The following is a 7,696-nucleotide window of genomic DNA, read 5'->3' as shown; positions in this document are numbered from 1 at the left end:
ATACATAAACTACTTCTCTGAAGGAACAACCTCTCCTAATCTCAATAAGTTGGGATCCCTCTTTCACCTCTGAAATGAATAAGTGCTATGCATAGTTATGAAAAATGAAAAAATGAAAAAGTGAAAATTTTCCAAAAAAATGAAAAATGAATAAGGTGAAAGAAGGGAAAGGCTTCCTGTGTAGAGAGGTGATGTAAGTAACTCCATCGGGGTATTGACTAGGCTCGCTGGCAGCATATCAATGTTTGTGTTCCTTCGTGACTTTGTCGGGGTATTGTCTAGGCCTACTGGTAGTAGAGCAACACCAGAGATGAAACTAAAACTCTGATGACTATATTGCTTGTGCACCAATATACCCCTCATCCCCAATTGAAACAACTGTGTCGGATTGGCTTGGAATGTGTTTCGACCGACCAAGGGCTTGGCAGATGCTACATCTTACAATCAAGCAAGTGTGGAAACCAAGACGAACAAAGAACTAAACAATACTTCCGGAGGGGTTAGATTTTCTTTTCACGAACAAGGTCCATTTAGAGAGCTAGAGTTCTACCAGTGTGTCACCAAGCATTATAACAGCTACAACCACCCTCCAAAATTTTGCCTTAACTTCGTTTTGGATCCTCCCTACTGACCATCTTCAGCAGCATATCTTGCACTGTCAAGTACACAAGCTTCAGTGGTTTTCTAGCAGATTTCCAGCCTGTGCATGATAGCTTGTTGCATTCCCCTCACAGGTTGTTTCTCCGAACTCGGTCTAGATGCAGGATGAGCAACTCCCTCAAGAAATTGCACAATTCTGGAGGGGAACCAGCCTTCCCTCCATAAATTTCACAATCCTCACTGACAGCTTGTTGGGTTCCAGAATTGTGAAATCCTGCCTGTCAACCTTCATTGGAAAAACTACACAATCCAGCCCAACAGGACTGCTTAGCCCAAAAATTGTGAAATTCTAGGCAGCAATGAGGGCTCAGCCCAGAAATTGTGCAATACCTTTGGGACAACCAGCCCGACAGCTAATATAAATTGCACAAATCCACCTAGGACAATTTCTCAGCCCAAAAATTGCGTAATCCTGGGAGATAGTCACCTATTCCTCTCAGAAATTGTGCAATCCCTCTAGGACAACCATCTCTACTCAGCCCAAAAACTACGCAGATTTTCATCCCAGGCTCGTAGATTGATGCATGTGCCTTCAGGTTGACCGGTTCCCTCCGGGACTGAGAAAAAATGATTTGCATGCATGGACTGCTTCTCCCAAGGTAGCATGCAAAGGCATCCCTTGATTCAAGGATCTATTTTTAGTATCTGGAGGTTACATGCAAGGATCATTTCAGAAACCTCTCGCCAAGTGTCGTTTTTCCTAGATTTGTGGCATGCACGTCACAACCTCGATTTTATCAAAAATCATCAACCGGATGCTGCAGAGCTCATTCCTCACATCGACCTTGCAACTTTGACATCCCACATTGCATCTAGGAGTTGTCGGCACATTCAGCTCAACTGTTTTGGGGTAAGCTTGCTTTTCATGTATTGCATTGCATTTCTGTCATTTTTTTTGTTTCTCTTTGTGTGAGTGCTTTCTGCTTGATTTCAGTGAGCGCTTGCTGTCATTTTGATGTATGTTAGCTTTTAGAAGCACCGTTTCATTTTTCGTTCGCATCTCACTATTGTCGCATGCATGACACTTTTTTTGCATGAATGGTCACCGTTACGGTGACTCGCTTCACACACATGCATGCTTTCCCATTTTTTGAATCCTGCACTTGTTGTTTGCATGTATGATCATTCACTCTTGTTTGCACTCATATCACCATGCATTTAGACTTCTCATGTTTTCAGTTGCCCGTCGGTCGGTTTAGGCTTCCTTGGCCCGGACTATGCCTTGCCTTGCTATCACTGCACATTTCCAAAAGCGAAGGCTCTGCCTTCCCTCCAGAAATTGTGCACGTCTGGCCCAACACTAACCTCTATACCTGCATTGTGCAATTCTTGGAGGCAATGTCCTACTGGCTCGAGAAACTGTGCAATGCAATTTGCTGGTTGCATGTCACTACTGACTGAAATTTTGCGTTGGGCAATTTCAGTCCTCAGCAAGCTAGGCAGGACTATACATTGCACAGTTCCAACAGTCAGTCAGCCTCCTGATAGCCCAGATTGTGCCTTGTGCAGTTTTGGCAGTCAGTCTCCTGACCTCCTGGTAGAAATTGTGTAACCGTTACGATCAATCACATCGGTATGTTTCAAGTCAGTCCTCAAGTTTGTTTTTGGTTTTTGACTGACATATTGCTTTCCATGAGTGTTGCTATGTCTCCAGGCATCACAGGTGTTCGTTTATCTCTCAACAACACAAGTACAATGGCCTTCAGGAGAGCAGAGTCAAAGGACACCGTTGAGAGCCCAATGGGGTTTGCAGCCAAGCAAGTGTCTATGAGCTCGCCTACCTATGAAGACATCAAGTTGTTCATAGACAAGGACATCAAGATAATATGGCAACAACATTACAGCAAGAAACACCATTAGCAGCAGTAGAAGGAAGCACACCTGCATGCAATGAATGCAAGAGGAAGCTTATTGAAAACACAGAGGCAGAACAAAGTTACAGGCTCAAGCAGATCCACTTGTGATGAAAGCAACTTTGGAGACTAAGGCTATGAGGTGATGATGCGAAGGCAGAGAATGGAACAGAGAAGGAGTTACATGTGCTGAACCATCAACTCAAGGAAGAATAGGAGCTGCATAGATAAGAGAATGAGTTGTAACAGGAACAGGTACAATAGGGGACGCAACATGCAAAGACAGATGAAACTGTGCCTGTACAAGTTATAGATCCATCCCAGCAGCTGGCATGAAGCAGACAAGGTGAGCAGTGTTGTTGATCGCATGCAAGGGAATTCAACAGCATGAATGTCATTGTACGCATGCATGCGATCCCACCCATTTGGCACACTCACCTAGGCGAATACAAGAAGCAAGTCCAACTGGAGCTGAACATGTATTTTGACAAGTTGATGCACACTGCCACTAGCACATGCTTGGAGAGCAGCGTAGACACTATGCATCAACATGTTGCCGACTTGGTCGCATCCAAGATGCCCATGCGCATGCTATCAAACGAGTTGGACAGAGGAGCCATATCAATGCACCCGGATACAATGAAGACAAGAATTCACTTCAACAAGATGTCACCATTGAGCACACGAACACCATCATGGACAACCAAGCTTGACATCAACTCACCACCTTCGACCATTACAAGGACGTCAAAGATTTGGTCTCACCACAACGGTCCGAGTGTCAATGATGTCTTGCATGGTTTTCTCAAGCCATTTTGTCTCACATGGGCACATGTGCATTGTAATGTAACGTCTTGTCAAGTGGAAGTTCTAGTGTCGATAGTTGAATGTAACAACCATAGAGTAGTTGAAAGAGTCATGAGGATAGATGAACGGTCTCAAAGGGGAATGTCAAGGGTCTCCCCACCCTTTACTATAAATAGTACCTTATAATTCATTGTATAGGCTTTTGGTCATCCAACCTTCTGATAGGAGTATCTTAGAGAGAGCTTCCACAATATTGTAATGAGCTTTGGCTTCTTCACTGCGCAGAGCTAGTATATCTCTTTGGAGGAGCAGGTGGTTGTGGTTGTAATGTTCGGTGTCGAAACTAGTGGTTGGACATGGATGTATTGTATGACTGGAACTTACACTTCTTAATATAACAGAGCCAACACGTTTCATGCATATGTTGTATTGTATTTCAACTATCTTAAGTACTCTAAATGATATATGTATCTATTGGCTTATGCATGCATGTGTAGCTATTTCTATATATATATGTATGAATCTTTCTTAAATGTGTTGTTCGTTTAACCATCACTTTGGATTGTTAACTAACTTTCCTTCTATGTCGTGATGCATCTTTGCTCGTGTGTTCTGTTCTTAACTCCATGTTATCACAGGTTTCCAAGGGGCGTACTCACCTCACCCTTCGTGTGTTAGAACCTCTCATGCACCTTTCTTGACTTACTGCATATGTCATGCCCTTGCTACCAACAGGGACATCTTACTTGCCTTTGTGCGAAACCGCGATCAAGGAATTATCGTATGACCCATTGCTGGGACTCCTACACCAAATGGTATGAGGTCTAATTGAGACTTCTTACCAGGGAGATCCCTTGACATGTTGATGAGTCTAACACCGTCAACACATTGTGACAATGATTGTTTCAATATGAAAATCAATCATTATTTCAACTATGGTCCAACGTCACAGTATGACAAAGATTGTCTCAATGTGATAATCATGGTCAATGATGGTCAACCATGGTCAACCTTGGTCAAGCATGGTAAACCATGTTTTATAAATTCAAACATGGTCATCCATTGTCAATCTTGCTCAACCATGGTCGAATGTCGCATTGTGACTAAAATTGTCTTGATATGAAAATCAACCATGGTCCAGTGTCACATTGTCACAAGGATTGTCTCTATATGAAAATAAACCATGGTCAACCATGTTTATTTTAGTGTTCACAATATTTATCTTAGGGTTTATATACCTTGGGTTTATAATATTAATCCCTTGGGTTTAATAATATTCCCTTGGGTTCATAATCCCTTGGGGTTTTAGTATTAATCCCTTGGGTTTATTATTCTCTTGGTTTTATAATGTCAATCATAGTCAACCATGGTCAATCATAGCCAATAATGGTCAATCATGGTCAACCATGTTTATTTTAGTGTTTACAATATTTATCTTAGGGTTTATATACCTTGGGTTTATAATATTAGTCCCTATGGTCCAACGTCACATTGTGACAACCATGGTCAACCTTGGTCCAACGTCGAATTCTGACACAGATTGTCTCAATATGAAAATCAACCATCGTGAACCATCATCAATCATGGTCAACCATGGTCCATATTCCTAGGGTTTATTGATATAAGGGTTCATATTCCTAGGGTTTAATATTATTCCTTTAGATTTATTATCAATCATGGTCAACTATGGTAAACCATAGTCAACCATGGTTAATCATGGTCAATCATGGTCAACCATGGCCAACCATTGTGTGCCATTTTGTATAAATTCAATGACGGTCAACCATGGCTGACCATTGTCTACCATGTTCTATAAATTCAATCATGGTCAACCATGGTCCAATATTGCATTGTGGCAAAGATTCTCTCAATTTGAAAATCAATCATGGTCAACAATGGTCAACCATGGTCCATGTCACATTGTGACAAGGATTGTCTCAATATGAAAATCAACTATGGTCAACCATGTTTATTTTAGTGTGTATAATATTTATCTTAGGGTTTATATACCTTGGCTTTATAATATTAGCCTCTTTGGTTTAATATTATTCAACGAAGGTCAATCATATTTTATAAAATCAATTGTGGTCAACCATGGTTAATCAGGGTCAACCATTGGCCAACGTCACATTGTGACAATGATTGTTTCAATATGAAAATCAATCATTGTCTCAACCATGGTCCAACGTTGCATTATGACAAAGATTGCCTCAATATGATAATTATGGTCAGCGATGTCAATCATGGTCAACCTTGGTCAAGCATGGTCAACCATGTTTTATAAAGTCAAACATGGTCATCCATGGTCAATCATGCTCAACCATGGTCGAACGTCGCATTGTGACAAAAATTATCTTAATATGAAAATCAACCATGGTTAAGCATGGTCAACTGTGGTCCAACATCGCATTGTGACAAGGATTGTCTCTATATGAAAATCAACCATGGTCAACCATGTTAATTTTAGTGTTTACAATATTTATCTTAGGGTTTAAATACCTCGAGTTTATAATATTAGACCCTTAGGTTTAATAATATTCCCTTGAGTTCATAATCCCTTGGGGTTTTAGTATTAATCCTTTAGGTTTATAATAACAATCCCTTGGGTTTATCATATCAATCATGGTCAACCATAGTCAATCATAGCCAACCATGGTAAACCATGTTTATTTTAGTGTTTACAATATTTATCTTAGGGTTTATATACCTTGGGTTTATAATATTAGTTCCTATGGTCCAACGTCGCATTGTGACAACCATGGTCAACCTTAGTCCAATGTCACATTTTGACACTGATTGTCTCAATATGAAAATCAACCATTGTGAGTCATCGTCAATCATGGTCAACCATGGTCAACCAGGGTGCAATGTCGCATTGTGGGAAAGATTCTATCAATTTGAAAATAAATCATGGTCAACCATGGTCCAATGTCACATTGTGACAAGGATTGTCTCAATATGAAAATCAACCATGGTCAACCATGTTTATTTTAGTGTTTATAATATTTATCTTAGGGTTTATATACCTTAGCTTTATAATATTAGTCCCTTTGGTTTAATATTATTCAATGAAGGTCAACCATGTTTTATAAAATCAATTATGGTCAACCATGGTTAACGAGGGTCAACCATTGGCCAATGTCGCATTGTGACAAAGATTGTTTCAATATGAAAATCAATCATTGTCTCAACCATGGTCCAATGTCGCATTATGACAAAGATTGTCTCAATATGATAATCATGGTCAGTGATGGTCCATCATGGTCAACCTTGGTCAAGGATGTTTTCTAAAGTCAAACATGGTCAATCATGTTCAACCATGGTCGAACGTCACATTGTGACAAAAATTGTCTTGATATGAAAATCAACCATGGTTAAGGATGGTCAACCATGGTCCAACGTCACATTGTCACAAGGATTGTCTTTATATGAAAATCAACCATGGTCAACCATGTTTATTTTAATATTTACAATATTTATCTTAGGGTTTATATACCTTGGGTTTATATTATTAGTCCCTTGGGTTTAATAATATTCCCCTGGGTTCATAGTCCCTTGGGGTTTTAGCATTAATTCCTTGGGTTTATTATTCCCTTGGGTTCATAATAACAATTCTTAGGATTTATAATATCAATCATGGTCAACCATGGTAAATTATAGAACATCATAGTGAATCATGGTCAACCATGTTTACAATATTTATCTTAGGGTTCATATACCTTGGGTTTATAATATTAGCCCATTGGGTTTCATATTATTCGATTGGGTTCATAATCCCTTGGGGTTTTAGTATTAATCCCATGGGTTTATTATTTCCTTTGGTTTATAATATCAATCCCTTGGGTTTATTATTCCCCCTTGTTTATAAGATCTATCATGGTCAATGAAGAGCAAACCATGGTCAATCATTGTCAGCCATTGGTCCAACGTCATATTGGGACAACCATGGTCAAACTTGGTCCAACATCACATTCTGACACAAACTGTCTCAATATGAAAATCAACCATCGTCAATCATGGTCAACCATGGTCAACGGGGGTCCAATCCCTTGGGTTTATAATATCAGTGATGGTCAACCATTATTAACCATAATTATTTTAGTGTTTAATTTTGAATTAATTATTTGTATTTAATTATTAATAATGAATGAATTATTTATTATTTAAATAATTAACCATATTTATATCAATAAATATAATTAACAATATTTAATATATTAATTCAATATTAATATACTAATTTAGCATATTAGATTTATAATATAGCATATATTAAGTTAATGTCTATATCAACTATATTTATTAATATGATTGTGCTAATATATAATATATTGCTTCCACAAATATTCCGATATTATAAAAGATAGTCTATTTTA

The sequence above is a fragment of the Pinus tabuliformis genome, chromosome 1_2, assembly GCF_031772625.1.
Source record: "Pinus tabuliformis cultivar Carrire ecotype Pingquan chromosome 1_2, CPIR1, whole genome shotgun sequence".
Classification (NCBI taxonomy): domain Eukaryota; kingdom Viridiplantae; phylum Streptophyta; class Pinopsida; order Pinales; family Pinaceae; genus Pinus; species Pinus tabuliformis.
Note: the sequence above shows the minus strand (reverse complement) of the source record.